This window comes from Sus scrofa, chromosome 16, assembly GCF_000003025.6.
Source record: "Sus scrofa isolate TJ Tabasco breed Duroc chromosome 16, Sscrofa11.1, whole genome shotgun sequence".
NCBI lineage: Eukaryota > Metazoa > Chordata > Mammalia > Artiodactyla > Suidae > Sus > Sus scrofa.
The window spans coordinates 49,495,014-49,512,006 of record NC_010458.4 but is presented as its reverse complement, the minus strand read 5'-3'; the positions used below and the strand labels follow the sequence as shown (position 1 = coordinate 49,512,006).

Genomic DNA, 16,993 nt, shown 5'->3' with positions numbered 1-16,993 from the left:
ATGGCTGGTTGGCGAGTGGGGGGCCTCTGCCTCTCCAGGTCTGTCCTGTCCCATTTCGGTGGGCAGATAAAGAGATGTGATCTGAATGGAAATCTGGACTGGATCTTTCACAGTCAGTTAGGGTGGTTGGGAGAAGTGCAGGCTCGCTTATTCCCTCTCAGGGTGACAACGTGAGCCAGGCTATTATAAAAACCAGAGATTTTGAGGCCACACCCCCTGCCTTATCTCATCACAGATTCTGGAAACTACTGCCTCAGAGGAGCCATGGACCATGTTGAAAGGAGAGGTAGAGAGGGCTGCTTTCCAGTTAAAGGCTTGGTGGGGGAGTTCCCATCGTGGCTCAGCAGTAACGACCCCAACTAGGATCCATGAGGACTCGGATTTGAACTCGGATTTGAACCCTGGCTCCCTCAGTGGGTGAAGGATCCAGCGTTGCCATAAGCTGTGGTGTAGGTCGCAGACACAGCTCAGATCCTACATTGATGTGGCTGTGGCTGTGGCTGTGGTGTAGGCTGGCAGTTACAGATCCAATTTGAACCCTAGCCTGGGAATTTCTGTATGCTGCAGGTATAGCTCTGAAAAGACAAAAAAAAAAAAAAAAAAGAAAGAAAAAAGAAAAAGAAAAAAGAATAGGCTTAATGGGGATGACTGGATGCTTTTTCAAGAACAAAGGATGTAGGTACCAGATAGTATCACCATCATCATTTTCATAGCTACTTCTGGCCCCCAAAGCATGTGGCTTCATTTAATTCCTATGCTCACCTCATAAGGTAGGTGCTATAATTCTATTTTATAAATGAGGAAATGGAGGCAGCAGTGCTTAGCCACATGAGTGTCCAATAAATAGCTACTAAGTAAATGGATGAGTGGATGAAGTGACTTGCCCAAGGTCATACAGCCATTCAGTGTGGAAATGGGCAAAAGTCCAGCAGATAAGCCTTTTTCCCCAAGGGCCCAGCAAGGCCTTGTAAGGAAGTCAGTGCATGGCAGGGTAACCAGTCATCATGGTTTTCCTGGGACTTGCCCAGGTTTAGCACTGAAAGTCCCGCATCCTGGAAAACCCTTCAGAACTGGGCAAACCAGGTTAGTCTGCTTGGTTTTCTTGTCTGCTAGAAAGCAAAATAAGCATTGGTTCAGGAAAGACAGACTCAGATTAAGGAGACCAATGAAACCATAACCAACAGGTGTGGTTGCAGCCCACCAAGCATTTCCCAATCTATCATTTCAGTGTTCACAGTGCCCTGTGTGTTGGGCTTTTGCAGTAGCCCATGGTCACTGAGATCAAAGGTTACCGTGATCAATGGTGATCACTGATACGTTCATACTGTGGGTAAACACCAGGCATGGTGTTTTTCAGGGAAAAAGAGAAGATCGTTAATGCAAAAGAAGGTGCAGGTGCCTGGTTTGGGGCAGTGGAAAGACCCTGGGGAACAGGGGTGTGGCCTCCCGCCTGCCAAACCCATTCACGTGGTGTAATAAGGAGGCAGGGGTTTCCATTAACTGCACAGCTTATCCCGGCCAGGCCCTTCCTGGTGAGGCTTGACCCTGAACACGTCACTGAAGTCTGAATTTTGGATTTTTCAGTTATGCAAGGAGGTTACTGATTCCTACCCGGCACGACTTTTGCCAAGATTAAATGACATGAATCATATCAAGTCCTCAGCCCAAATTCCCTTGATAGGAACTTGAGAGAGGTCTATTCCCTTTCAGAATTCTGATTTTTCTTTTCCCTCTGTTGCATGTAAGCAGCAGAAATTCAATTTCCACCAGTTGAAAATGAAAGCAAATTTATTGACTTGGGTGCTGGGAGTTTTAGGGTTCAGCATGGCTGTGTGGATAGAGCGTGTCCTCATGTCCCCAAGGTTAATTGGTTCCCTCTCTCTCTCTCTCTCTGTCTTTCTCTCTGTCTCTGACCTCCCAGCTCTGTTATCCATCTGTATGCTGGCCCATCTCACCCCCTTTCTGGGCAGCCCTATCTATGCAGCCACCAAAAAATTTGACAAAATAGCCACAGAAGCACAAAGCACCTTCTCTGAAAAAGAACGGATATGTGTCTATGTAGAACTGAATCACTCTGTTGAACAGCAGATGATCACAACCTTGTAACTCCACCAGACATCGATAACACTTTAAAAAAGTAAAAAAAAAAAAAAAAAAAAAAAATTCACAAATGCATCCTGGGGAGGATTTGGATTGACCTTGCTTGGGAGTAGTCTGGGCCCTGGACCCATGCTTGTATCCGAGTGAACTTGAGTCTTACCTGGGATATGGGTCTGTTCTTCTGACTATGACCTGGGGAGAGCATATAATCTATCTTCCAAACTGGGATTCCCTGTGGAGTGAAAAGGGATGAAGACATAAATAAGCCAGGATGACAGGCAGAAACCAGACTGATCCACGCAACCCAGAATGCATGGAGATGACCCTCCTAGTACCATAAGAAAGGAATCAGGAAGAAGATAGGGTCAAACCATAATGGCAAAGAATATTCAAAAATAAAAAGTATATATATACGTATAACTGAATCGCTTTGCTGTACAGCAGAAATTAACATAACATTGTATATCGACTACACTTCAATAAAAAAAGAGAAAGAAACCACATGTCATAACCCACGCAAAAGTCAGTAAGGGAAAAAGTAAACTAGGCAACAGTATGTGCTCTTTTTAAATGTATACTGATGAATTACAAAAGCCCTGAAACCAGTGTTATCTGTAAATTTATCTTAGAGCTTGCTTCAAACAAAATAGTGAAGATTCACATGTATTTTTTTCACCTTAACTTTTCTTTCTTTCTTTCTCCCCCCCCCCTTTTTTTGGCTGCACCCATGGCATTCAGAAGTTCCCAGGTCAGGGATCAAACCTGAGCCACGGCAGTGACAAAGCCAGATCCTTAACCCAGCAGGCCACAAGGGAACTCCTCACTTCAACTTTTCTACCTAAAATACTAAGGAAGAAAGATTAACCTAAGTAAAAACATAAGAAGAATAGGTTCTCAACTTTTATAAAATAACTGAGTTATTATCAACTTAAAAAAGTATGACTTACTGCGAGTTCCCACTGTGGTTCACCAGTAGTGAACCCAACATGGATTCATTCCCTGGCCTCGCTCAGGGGGTTAAGGATCTGGCGTTGCTGTGGTTGTGGTACAGGCCGGCAGATGCAGCTCTGATTCGACTCCTAGCCTGGGAACTTCCACAGGTTCAGCTCTAAAAATACAAAAAAAAAAAAAAAATGACTTATTAATAAAGGACTTAGCTCTAATACAGTGAGAGGGACAAGAAATATCTGATGAAAAAAGAAAAGGGAAAAGATAGGTCAATCATTGCCACTCCCAACACACCTATTTTTAAATTTAAAATATCCTCTGTGGATTTGCTTAGGAAATAGCATTCTCTTCCCAAATGCACATCATCCAAGAACATTTGCCCTGCACTCTTAACTGAGACAGTGTGCTTCTAGCAAGTGTCTTTCAAATCTTTGGGTCATTTAAGCAATGGTAGATCCGCTTTATGATTTGTATTCCTGATGCTTGGGTTCTGCTGCTGTTCCCCCTTCTGTAGTTCCCACAAACTCCAGTACTTCTCAGTTTCAGGGACAGCCCGAGGCCCAGGAACACAGCCTGAGGCCTCCTGCCATTAGCACATCCTCACTGATCAGACTCCCGATACCTTCCTGCTGAGCAGTTGCAGTGACCCATTTGGAGGTAAAGTGTTCAGTCTCCTTCTCGAGATGCCGGGAGATGGGGTGAGCCGTCTAGAAAGCCCACTTTTCTCCTCTTCCCTCCCCAGGGCCACAGAAGTTAAGAAAACAGAAACAGGCTCTGAATCCGCACAATCTGGAAATTCACAGGATGCCCCGAGATTCATCACTCACATCATCACCACCAGCCTCAACATCTCATCTGTAAAATGGGATGTGTCACAAAAAACTTTCTCTAAAGTGTCTGGCACATATGAAGCACTCAGTGAATGGCAACTAATGTTATTTCCACTATTCTCGTTAATGGCCATAACTCACCACCAGATTTGAACATTTCAGGGCAGCTCCTGCTATGCTGGCAACAGGAACTTCATTCATTTTCGTCAACAAGTTATTCATGCTGTGAGTTTTCACCACTTTACCAAACAGCTCCATCCAGTCCTGTTTCCCCCATTTGTTCTGGCTAACTGGAATTGTAGTGGTTATCTGCCAGCCCACACTATTTTCTCTTTAGCATCCCACTGGTGAATTTCCCACCATGCCTCCTGGAGATGTTGGCTGTGAACAGAAGGGATGACAAAGTGCGCTCCACAGGGAATGCTGAGATCTGTCCTGGGCACCCCCAAAAACCCCTCTGTGGTTTCTCAGCCGTCTTATGGGTCCTTCTCCAGGAACCTGCTTTATTGCCTCTCCTAAGCTACATCTCTGAATCTTCTCTTTATCTCTCCTTTTCACTCTATCACTATTTTTTCCTCCTCTTCTCTGGTCTAAAAGTAGCAATAGCTAAGTGTATGCTGTGCCAAGCATCGAGCTTAATGCACTACATCTTCATAGCAACCTTATAGGCAGTTCCCTTTTTTTAAAAGAATTTTCTTTCTTTCTTTTTTTCTTTTTTTACAGCTGTACTTGCAGCATATGGAAGTTGCCAGGCCAGGGGTCGAATTGGAGCTGTAGGTGCCAGCCTACACTACAACCACAGCAATGCTGAATCAGAGCCAAATCTGTGACCTGCACTGCAGCTTGCCGCAACACTGGTTTGTTAACCCCTAGAGAGGACAGGGATCAAACTCGCATCCTCATGGACACTAGCTGGGTTCTTAACTGGCTGAGCCACAATGGGAACTCCCATTAAGTTCTTTTATTATGTCATTTTTGTTATGGGGAAACTGAGCCCAGGGAGGAAAGGTAGCTAGACAAATTCAGATGCTTTGTGAGATGTAAACACAGGCAGGGCTGCAGAGCTGACATTCTTTACTGAATTGCCTCCCACCGCAGGTAGCACAGAGGTGATTGACAGATGAGGTGAAGGTCACTGTATCTTTTTAGAATATTTGGTACAAAACATTTTTTTGTTTGTTTCAATGGCATTTATGGACTTGTTATCGTATTATTCTTCAAACTTACCAAGACGGGAAAGAAAACACCCTGCCCCAAGAAGCTCCTGCACTCAGAAAACGCAGACATAGGAAGATGGAAAAACAATAAATACACAGGAGAATGATATAAAAGAGATAGAAACCTCAGAAGAAAGCAGGAAGGATGCTAAGTGCAAAAAACTTAACCTTGTTCAGTCAAGGCTAATGTATTCCAAATAATCTAATACTTTAGTTAATAGTTACCCAAGGACTCAAGGTAAGGTGATTTTGCAAACACTTAATAACATTTACAGTTCTCCTTCTCTGGAGAACACTGCCTAATTCAATAACATTCTCGAAAAGGCAAAGTTATGGAAACAGAGGACAGATTAGCGGTTGTCAGAAATTAAGGAGATGGGGGCAGGAAGGAAGGAGGCATGGTTATAAAAGGGCCACAGAAGGGATCCTTGTGGTGAGGGGTCTGCTCTCTAAACACAAACACACACACACACACACACACACACACAAGTACAAATAAAACCAGTAAATCTGACAAAAATTGGTATATTCTATCAATGTCAATTCCACTTGTGATATTACACTACAGTTTTGCAAGGTGCATCACTGGGGGAGTTCCTGCTGTGGCACCACAGGTTAAGGATTCAGTGTTGTCTCTTCAGTGGCTCAGCTCATTGCTGAGGCATGGGTTCAATCCCTGGCCTGGGAACTTCCATATGCCATGGCTGCAGCCACCAAAAAAAAAAAAAAAAAAAGAAAGCATCATTGGGGAAAAGTGAGTAAAGAATTTATGGGATCTCTTTGAATTATTCCTTCCGACTGCACATGAATCTATAATTTTCCCACAATAATAATTTAATTTAAAAGTGAAAATAGTCATCCTTATACCACAGAACTGAGTTAAAGATTAGTGAAATGATGCACATAGAAGCATCTGGCTGAAGGTCTAGTGCACAGTAGGTCTTCAAGAAATGGTAAGTATTAATTTCTTTCATAACCAAGGATTCTACTTAGTGCAGCATTATATAATAACATGCACTGGAGTGAAAAGAAAAGCTGATCAGCTGGAGTAGGAGGCAAGTAGAAAGTTAGCTGTAAGGAAAAGCAGAGAAAGGAAAATTGTGTTTTTACAAGGCAATTGTCTAAACCAGCTGTAATGGAAAAAAAATTAAAAATCATTAAATAAAAAAATTAAAATTAAAAATTAAAAAATTACAAGGCAATTGTATGATTTCATATAAATAAAATTAAACAATATATCCACCCAAAGGAACAACCTAGACAACTGGTTGTTCGCTAAGAGGCTACTTCTGTTCTTCGCAGATGCCAGGTTCTGCTTCAGATCTTTATCAAGGTTGAGCTTGTGGAGAAATTTCAAATTCATCACAAGCCCCAGGAATTTTGATGAATACTTTTGAACAACCCCATTTTTAAAAATCCCAGCTGAAACCAGACTCCCACAAAGAGGTGTGTATGCAGTTAATGTCTGGGGACAGGCAGGATGACAGGGTTTTCGGAGTCCATACTGTGCTTGGTGTGCCTTTTCATGGGGGGCTGACTCAAACTCCCTGCATCCCCGCTTCTCCCCCTCCGGCCATTTGGCTTCATTAAGAGGCTCCCAGATTGCCAGGAGGAGGCAAGACAGAATTCTTTTCATTTCCTGGATTTTATACAAGGCATATTGGTTTTTGTTCCAAGAGAATCTGTCAGTGCCCTGGGCTAGTTCTTAGGAAGTAAGCAAAGTGAGCTTTCCAGTACAGTATGCCTTTCACAAGAGAATGGGAATTCAGGAAGCGAACTAGGTTTACAGAGACACGGGGATCGGACGTTACGGTCTTATCTTGGTCACACTGTCCAGGACCCAAGGTAAACACGTAAGGTGTTCTGTTATAAAACGGTTCTTGGTTGCAGACTACAGACTCTGGCCAGTTGAAGCAGAACAGAGTTTATTACAGAGCAGCGGCGGTTTACGGAGAACAATGTCGAACTTGTCCAGCTAATCACCAAATCTGTTTCATCTTTTTATTTTCTACTTTTTATTTTTACAGCCACACTTACAGCATAGGGAAGTTCCCAGGCCAGAGGTCTAATCCGAGCTGCATCTATTACCTACACCGCAGCTTGTGGCAATGCTGTATCCTTAACCCACTAAGGGAGGCCAGGGATCAAATCCGCACCCTCACAAAGACAACGTTGGGTCCTTAACCCATTGAGTCACAATGGGAACTCCTGTTTCATTTTTTTTTTTTTTTTTTTGTACACATGTCAAGGTTACATTAAACAAACAAACAAAAAACCCTGTGGTTAGATGTGGTAACGAAGTTCCAGACAATGAGATGTGAGCAGTTATGACCTGCTCCTCGCCCAGGCCTGGATCATGAGGACAATTCACATGCAACCTCCATGCTCTTCACCTTAATCAGCCTGATGCAGGCAACAGTGATAATCTTAGAGACCACACGTTGAGGATGGAAAAAGCCTAGGCTCCTAAATAACTGCTTGGAAGGGAAGCACTGATCAGTGATACGAGGATGATTATTTCCATTTCTAAATTAAAATTTTATTTTATGATAATCATAGATTCTCATGCGGTTGGAAGGAATCATACAAGAAGACCCCATGTATCCTTTACTTGGTTTTCCCCGATGATGCTTCTCCCAGAACTGTAGTACAGTATCAGAGCCAGGACTGACACTGATACACTCCACCAGTCTTCGGACATAAGAGGTAAATAAACTTCTCTTGTATTAAGCCATTGAGACACTTGAGGGTTTATCTGATACAGCAGCAAGTTTTACTCTGATTGACACTTAGAATTTATAGACAGTCCAGGGAAGCATATTTAGATGCTATAAACCAGGCACAGGTAGCTAAGAGACAGACTCAGGTGTCTTAGTCCATTCAAACTGCTTTGACAAAACACCACAGACAAGGTACCATATAAACAACAGGGATTTATTTCTCACAGTCTTGGAGGCTGGAAGTCTGAGATCAGGGGGCCAGCATGGGAGGGTGAGGCCATCTTTCTGGGCTGCAGACTTCTCATTGAATCCTCACATGGCCCAAAGAGCAGGGAGTTCTGTGGAGCCTCTTTTAAAGGGCACTAATCCTACTCACAAGGGCTCCACCCTCATGACCTAATCGCTTCCCAAAGGCCCCACCCTGCCTATATCTTTGGGGGTTTGGATTTTAACATATAAATTTGAGAGGACAAAGACCTTCAGACCACAGTTAAACCATGAGATGATTCTAAAGGAAATCCCATTGTACTAGCTGGTATTCTTCAGGCATTATGAACGACTAAAAACTCCTACCACTGATGCCCGGAAGGTCCAGACTCCCCTGCCACCAAGCTTGCCACAAGATCTGCTCTGCCTGGCTTCCACTAGGTGCTTTCTTCCACTTTCCAAGTCTTCCATGGATGAGTCTTCTTGGTGGACCCAGGTTACCAACAGAACACGAGCTACAAGGGAGTCTGGGAAATGTAGTTTCAAGCTTTCCTGCCTCTACGAGATAGGAAGGCATGCCAGAGGGGGTTGAATGAATCAGTCCATGAAATCTGCCCTGCTAGGAAGGCTGGATTCAGAAGGGGACTTAGTTGGGTGACTGAATGGTTAGTTTCAAGTTGTGTGCTGATCATCATAATAATCTGACATTGGGGGTCAGCCGCTCAAGGCTCTCTCCCTTTAAACTGTTCAAGGCATTTCAGTTTCTGTCTTCCAAGTTAAAAATTGACCAGCCTTTCTTCTTACCATGAGTCTGTCAATTTTTTTTTTTTTTTTTGGCTTTTTAGGGCCAAACTCATGGCATATGGAAGTTCCCAGGCTAGGGGTCGAATCAGAGCTACGGCTGCTGGCCTACACCACAGCCACAGCAACACAGGATCCAGGTCGCATCTGTGACTTACACCACAGCTCAAGGCAACACCAGATCCTTAACCCACTGAGCGAGGCCAAGGTTCGAGCCCGCAACCTCATGGTTCCTAGTCGGATTTGTTTCTGCTGCACCACAATGGGAGCGCCAGTCTGTCAATATTTTTATTCTGCTTTCCTGATCTTTGGGACACTCTCTATATTTTTCAGGCAAATATGAGCCCAGCTCTTTATGTGATTTAAATGGTATTACTTTTGGAGGAGGAGCAGTTGCATTAACTTTGCTTCCATGTTCTTCCTAGACTTTTTGCATTTCCCTCATAACCCCATAGAGAAAGGAGCATACTTGGAGAATTAGTCAGGAGGTTGGTGGGGGGCGGGCAGGGGGATTCCATTTTTAGGCAACATTTTCCTCTCTTTATTCTCACCCTTAAAGGAGCAGCATGGCCCAAACGTTCTCAGCAAAGTAATATAGTGATCACTTTGCTTTTTGATTGAGAGCATGGGCTCTGGAGCCAGAATATCTGCATTCAAATTCTGCCCCGCCACTTTGCACCTGCTTGAACTTGAGGACTTAGTCAACTTCTATGGGCTTCCGTTTTCTCTGTAAAATGGGGCTGATGGCAGTGCTTCTTTATGGAGCAGTGATAAGGAGGAAATGAGTTAATTCATGTAGAAGTTTTAGAGCCAGGCACATAGTAAGTGACCCATGGAACAAATCTAACTGTGCTGCTATCCTATTTTTAATTTTTTTTTTTGCCATTTGCAGCAATGTAGATACAACTAGAGATTCTCATACTAAGTGAAGTAAGTCAAAAAGAGAAAGACAAATACCACATGGTATCACTTAGATGTGAAATTTAAAAATACGGCACAAATGAACCTATCCACAAAACAGAAACAGACCCACAGACAAGGAGAACAGACTTGTGGTGGCCCAGGGAGAGGGGGGAGGGAGTGGGATGGACAGGGAGTTTGGGGTTAGTAGATGCAAACTATTATATTTAGAATGGACTGACAATAAGGTCCTGCTCTACAGCACAGGGAACTCTGCCCAATCTCTTGGGACAGAACATGATGGGGGATGATATGAGAAAAAAGAATGTGTATATATGTATACACACACACACACACTGCTGGGTCACTTTGCTGTACAGCAGAAATAGGCAGAACATTGTAAATCAACTATATCTTAATTTTAAAAAAGTAAAAAGAGAAACCAAAATAAATAAATAAAACATATTTTTGCTAGTAATGACCATGCTTTATTCAATCTTACTTCCCTCCCTCACAAAGGAGTGATTTCATCAAGCTTTCTACATCATGGAATATGGCTTTCATTTCTTGGCTTATTTCTCTCCCCTCCCCAGCATGCCTTTTGGATTTTGTGATAAAGACCAATGGCAAACATAATTAGAAGTGCTGATGCTCAAGGCGTAGGAGACGTTTGAGGAATGCATTTATTCCCTAGAGGAGCGCTATGGAGCAGCAGATGCCCTCGAGCCCCCACTGTCAAGCTGTTACAATTTGGAGAGAACATAAGGAGGTCAAAAGAAGAAAGAGGATGTGGGAAGATGCTCAGGGTGAACGGATGGAAGAGGGAAGGAAGGGCACATCCTGAGTGGAAGCCAGAGTGTGAGGTCAGAGCTCACAGACAAATTTGGGAAGACCTGCCTCCTAACCTGTGCCATGAATACGCTGACCTCAAGACCCAGGTTGGTGCCCAAGGACTTCTAGCACTAGGAAAATAAGCAAAATAAGTGCCTCAGTAAAGTCAGGTGCATCATGTGAGGGACTCAGAACTCTGTGTTGGCTCAAGTTCTGGCTCAGTCGACTTGCCAAAGAGAGTCATTGAGAAGTTTCTTCTCCCCATGGAGTCTCCATTCCCTTCAGCTGTAAAATCAGATTCATAAGGTCTCTCTCTCAAGGATGTTTTGAGTGTTAACTGACATAATAGGAATGAAAGCCCTAGCACAGTACCTGGTAGGTAATAGGTTCTTTAAGAATGTTGAGCAAATTGGAATTTGCACTTTATATTCTTGAAGAAAAGGAATTCTATTGAAAAGAAAATTGCTCTTCAAAATTCTTGCCTATGGCAGTAATGGTGTGAGGTGGGGGGAGGCAGGTTGGGGGGAAGCTAAAGACAAAAAATAAAACAAGCCCTAAATAGTTTCATCTCCAGCTTTTGAATCTTCAAAGTGAACTCTAATTTGGCTCCTTTCAGCCCTTCCAAGGACTGAAAGCCTTTGCAGATAGACAGAGCCAAGGATGCCCGGCCTTTCCCATTATGGGCGCTGATTTATCATTCTTTGCAGCAGCAGACATCTGCTCTGAGAGTTCTTGGAGGGCGTGACAGAAAGGCACCTCCTTTGAATTCGGCATATTCTGCAGCCACTCAGATGTCTACGGGGTGGCCGAGTGTGACAGCAGGGGGCTGGCTGCCCATCCACTACTGGGCTGAATACTGCCCTGGTGGGGACAAAGGCACTGAATACTGCCCAAGAATCCCTTACTCTGCACCCCCTCCAGACTCCATTTCCCCTGAAGACCCGAGCATGCCATAGGGCCCCTTGCTAACTCATTGATGACTATGGGTTGGGAGGTGGGTCTTCCCAAATTTGTCTGTTAACGGCCTAACCCCCAGAGCCTCAGAATATGATGCTATTTGGAGATTATGCCTTGTAAGCAGTAATTTGGTTAAAATGAGGTCATTAGGGTGGGCCCTAGTTCAATCTGATCTGCGTCCATGTCCTTATAAGAAGAGGAGATTAAGGAATTCCTGTTGTGGCTCAGTGGGTTAAGAACCCTACTACTATCCATGAGGACGTGAGTTCGATCCCAGGCCTAGCTCAGCGGGTTAAGGATCTGACGTTGCTGTGGCTATGGAGTAGGCTGGTAGCTGTAGCTTCAATTCAACCCCTAACCCAAGAACTTTCATACATGCAGGTGAGGAGCCCTAAAAAGACACACACACACACACACACACACACACACACACAAAAAGCACAGGGAGAAGAGGGCCATCTGCAAGCCAGTGGGTCCTTGGAAGGAACCAACCCTATTGACACCTTGGTCTTGCACTTCCAGTCTCCAGAATTTCGAGAAAATCAGTTTCTGTAGATTAAGCCACCCAGTCTGTGGTACTTTGTTAAAGCAGCCCTAGCAGGTAACACAGTCATCCAGTCTCAAACCTGAGGTGACCAAGCGCCCACATCCCTTTCCCGTGACACTAAAGAGGTTGTGCATGAAAAGCATATGGAAAGTGAGTGTGGGAGTCTTGCCAGAGCTGGGATCTGGGACTGTATTATGAGCAGTTACCATTTTGCAGAGCTTTTACCATAGGCCTCTACCCCTCCCCGCCCTGTGACTTCCCTGTGAACCCTGCAAGGGGTGGGGGTGGGAGGTACTGCAGCACCAGTCCCATTGCACTGAGGAGGAGACTGAGGCTCAGAAGGGAACCGGCTTGCCTACAATCTCGCAACAAAGAGCAGACAGAGCTGGGTTTTGAACTGAAGCCTGATGGGCCCCAAGCCAGGTCCTGCTGGTCCTGCTATTTGGGGCAGGATGGGAGGTGAGGATAGAAAGGAGGCTTTGACACAAGCTTCCCCTGCTCGCTCGTCACTGCCAGCTGGGTTCCCTGCCCTGACTCTGTGACCCTCTGCGGTACCTCGACTTAGAGGGGGAGTGGGGGCAAATTTCCTTGTCATTTCAATTCACTTTAAGTAAATGAGTGTGTGCGTGTACGCGCACGCACGCATGTGTGCGTGTGTGTCAGGAAGCACATTTCAGGGGTGGAAGAGGGAAGCCATGTCATGAGGCCAAATAAAATCAAAAGGAGTCAAATCCCAAAGTTTGGGAATCCATGCCACCCTGCAGGGACACACAGCTCTCCCGACTCCATGATGTTGTGGTGCCATCAATTACCTGAACACAGAAATGCCTAAAACTCTTAATATCCAAACCATGACTGTTATTCCACTTCTTGCAGGAGACAGGACCTTCCCCGAGGGAAAGAATTATGGGTTTTAATTCAATGTCCCCATAGCACCTAATGCATCCTTCAGATGAGGGGTGACTGTCACATGGGAAGAGATACAGGTTGATCAAGAAGATGTTTGAGGAGGTGGCCTCATGAGGGTAGCAGGGAATTCTCTGGCTCTGAAAACAGGTGCCAAGCCCATGGGTCTGTGCAAAACTGTGCAGACGAGAGACAAAGGAGACATGGATGAACTCATTGTCTCACTCTGCCGCTAGTGCTGATTCAGAGGGCCCACACCCCTTCTTCTCACAGTGGTCCACCTTCATGCTGCTATTCATCCTGGTCCTCATAGCACCTTTCACCCCCACCCCCCAACATACACACATACCCCTCAGGGCTCAGACACCCTATAATTCATTTTCAGCTCTTCAGTGAGGGCAGAACAGCAGGGAAGCTGTCTCCCAAAGGATGCACAAACCCTCCAAGTCAGGCAAAGTGGGGAGTGTTTTGCTCTGCTTGCAAGAATCTGAGAATCTTTTTCAGCAAGGGCTTTTAGAACTGGGTCTTGAGGTAGGTAGGAGTGTGCCAGGGAGCCATGGTAGAACAGGGCCTTGCCAGTAGAGGGCGTAATGAGCAAACTGGGATGTTTGAGTACAGGGCAGGTGGAGGACAGGAGGCTGGAGTAGAAGCAGAAAGCAATAAGCCTTTTGTTGTTACATTCAAGTAATGGGGTTGAATGTTTTCCTGAAGGCATTAAAAAAAAAAAAAAAAAGACAGACAAGCTTGATTAAATTTAGGCTTTAGAAGATGTCCCTGACTGCCAAAAGGCAGACAAATCAGAGAGCTAGGAGGTGGATTTAACAATGGTACTGAACTTCAGGGGGGGTTTTCATTGTGGCCAAGTGTAAGAACCAAGTGTGGGGCTTTTCATTTTTCCTGTTTTGCATGTGGTCAAATTTTACCTTCAGAGCTCTCCTAGGGGTGGGTGCGTGTTACTGCGCAGCTAATCACCCAAATGGCCCCAGACATCCCCAGGGCTGGGCACAAATGCAGTCAGTGGGAAGCTCCCCACCCACCCCCACCACGCCTGATACAACCCCAAGGTCACTCTCTGGATAAAGCTTCCAGGTTCCCTTGGTGACCCTCACCTCCCCACCCCCAGCACCCCCCACCAGTCCTACCACACGACCTCTGACCCAACACCCCTAGTATCTCACTGGGAGTTAACATGTTCAGCCAAACAGCCTCCTGCCTGGCCTCCCCGCTGGGCTTGTCCTCCAGCAGGTCTCCCACCCTGCTCTGGAAAAATCAGGAAAAGCTCTGAGAAACTAGACTTGGTGAGACGTGTCTCTTTGCCTGTTTGTTTTACTGCTGTGTCCCCAGCAGTAAGAACTGTGCCTGGCATATAGTAGATACTCTGTAAATATTCCCTGTATGAGTAAATTAGCAAATTACAACAACCAACTAAAGTCGTTTCCACGTTATGCTTAATTAGTTGGTTATATAAGTGCCTGGCATCCACGTAGAGTGAATCATGAGACTGTCCCTAGGTTTTTTCCCCCTTTTATGGCTGTACCCCTGGCATGTGGAAGTTCCTGGAGTTGGTGGGGGGGGGGTGGTGTCAAATTGGAGCTGCAGCTGCCAGCGTAAACCACAGCCACAGCAACACCAGATCTGAGCCGCATCTGTGACCTATGCCACAGCTTGTGGCAACACCGGATCTCTGATCCACTTTGGCCAGGGATTGAACCCAAATCTTCAGAGAGACAGCATTGGGTCCTTAACCCACTGAGCCACAATGAGAACTCCAGTTCCCAGATTTATGAGTACAGCAGAAACATACAATCTTTTCAACAAAATGAATGATTTTAATTGACCTCCCAGACCCTAACTAGGAACTACCTCATTCACAACCGTGAGGAGTGAACAACACAACTAGTTTTAAGATTTCAACAGCTGGACCCTAGATTGAGGTTACGAGCGAAGCAACCTCAGATGTCATGTCCAAGAATAAAGAGGGTCTGCTGTGTTTCTAAATCATGGACTGCTTCAGGGAATATATGTATGACTGAGTCACTTTGCAGTACAGCAGAAATTGACAGAATTGTACATCAACTACAATAAATTTTTTTAAGTTTCAGCAATATCAATTAAATGGAATATTTAATAAGTACCAGGTAATGCACAAAAGTTTCTGAGATATATATATATGTGTGTGTGTGTGTATACACACATATATATACATACATGTGTGTGTATATATATATATATATATTTTTTTTTTTTTTTTAAAGAATCTGGGAGTACCCTTGTGGTGTAGTGAGTTGAGGATATGGCATTGTCATTGTCATTACATCTGCTCAGGTTGCTGCTGTGGCGCAGGTTGCGAGTTTTGATCCCTGGCCCAGGAACTTCCACATGGGCCAGGCCCAAAACCCCAAAAAACAAAACACAAAAAAAAACAGATAAAGAAGAATCTGTACATCTTACTACATTTAATCCTGACATGGTAAAGGGAGGTATTATTGACTCCATTTCAGATGAGAAAAGGATGGCTCAGGCGGGAGACGTGCCTTGCACAAGGTCACAGAGCTAGGAAGTGGTCAAGCTGGGATCCTAGTGCACGCTGATCTGACTCCAGGCCCTGCCCTTGCCACTCTCCCCTGCTCACATCATGAAATGCTCATCTGGCATCTGTCCTGATGCCTTCAGCATCCAGGGCTCGGCTGATGCCTGAGTTCCCCACCATGCTGAAATCTCTCTGGGGTAAATGCACAACCTCCCAGAGGGCAAGGGGTATTCTTCTCTTGAAGAAGATGCAAGTAATTATGAGAAATGTAGCCTAAAAAAAAAAATAGCCTGAACACTGAGCTGGAGAGGAGACTTCTGGAGCTAGTACCACCAGGGTTTCTCCAGACAGTTGAAAGGCTGCTTGTCTAGAGTGATTTGGATGCAGGCTGCTGTGAGGATGGAGCTGTCAGATAGATTTGCAGGGCTGTGTGCATCCCAGTATGACTTCATATGGCATCACAGGCCTCCCATTGCTTTGTGGTTATCTTCTTTCTCTGCCTCTTCTGCTGAAATATGAGTTCCTCAAGGGTAACCAACAATTCCGTTTTGGTCCAACGGTACTGTGGTTAAGTGCTGGTGCTGTGGTGCCAAATGAACAAGATTCCAAGTCCAGCTTTTCTGCTTAACAGCTGTGTGAGCTTGGCTTTGTTGGTTAACCTCTTGGTGCCTCTACTTCTCCGTCAGTAAAAAGAGGATGTGATCATATCTACTTCACTGTAGATATGTGTTCTCCTGAGAATTAACATGCAAAGTTTTAGGAGAATGTCTGGCAAAGAGGAAAACGTCAGTAAATGTTCGTTACTATCATCCCTGTTGCCCATTGCTCCTAAGGCCCTGGGTCAAGCCTCACCTGAAGCTAGTCCATATCCTGGACTTTTTTCAGTCACTTGAGCCAACATATTACCTTCTTTATTTAAGTCATTTTGAGTTTTTGCTGCTACTTACTTAGCCAAAAGCATCTGAAACATGCTGGCTGGCAGTGGAAGGGCAATCCATACTGAGTTCTGGGTTCTTTTTGAACTAGGTCTGGAGCACTCAGCCCATCTACGGCTTTGTCATTGTCATTGTCATTACATCTGCTCAGGTTGCTCTGTTTGTAGACAGAGACAGAATGTGTCTGTGGTGGACAGCCGGCAGGTGGCGCTCCACTGTAAACACCAGGTCTTTGCTGGACCCTGACCTTTCATGCCACTGCCCCCCCTACCCGTTCTCATCAGAAGCTGGTCTCTTTCCTACAATCCCTACAAGGGGGAGCCAGAAAACACACAGCCCTGCTATGCTTAGACATCCCATATTCCTCTCCTTGACCCTCAGAGTGGTGGCTGACAGATGGACCCTCCACAAAGCACCCCATGAACCTCTCTCTGTCAGACGTGCTAGGTAATCCTCTTTTCGATGATTTCTCCAATGTATAAACTATCTTGAATTCAGGTCTTCATATCAGAATTTCTGGCTCTGCTGAATCCATACACTCTCCCCGGTATGCCAGAACTTTGG

General features: G+C 44.9%; 1 long non-coding RNA gene across 1 annotated transcript in view; it reads right to left on the bottom strand.

Moving 5' to 3' along the window:
* LOC110257222 overlaps positions 1-16,993 on the bottom strand; it is a 407,568-nt gene that overhangs the window by 118,707 nt on the left and 271,868 nt on the right. Inside the window, exon 4 of the long non-coding RNA XR_002339533.1 lies at positions 2,261-2,332. This is a non-coding gene — a long non-coding RNA (uncharacterized LOC110257222). The remainder of the gene's footprint in view (positions 1-2,260; positions 2,333-16,993) is intronic.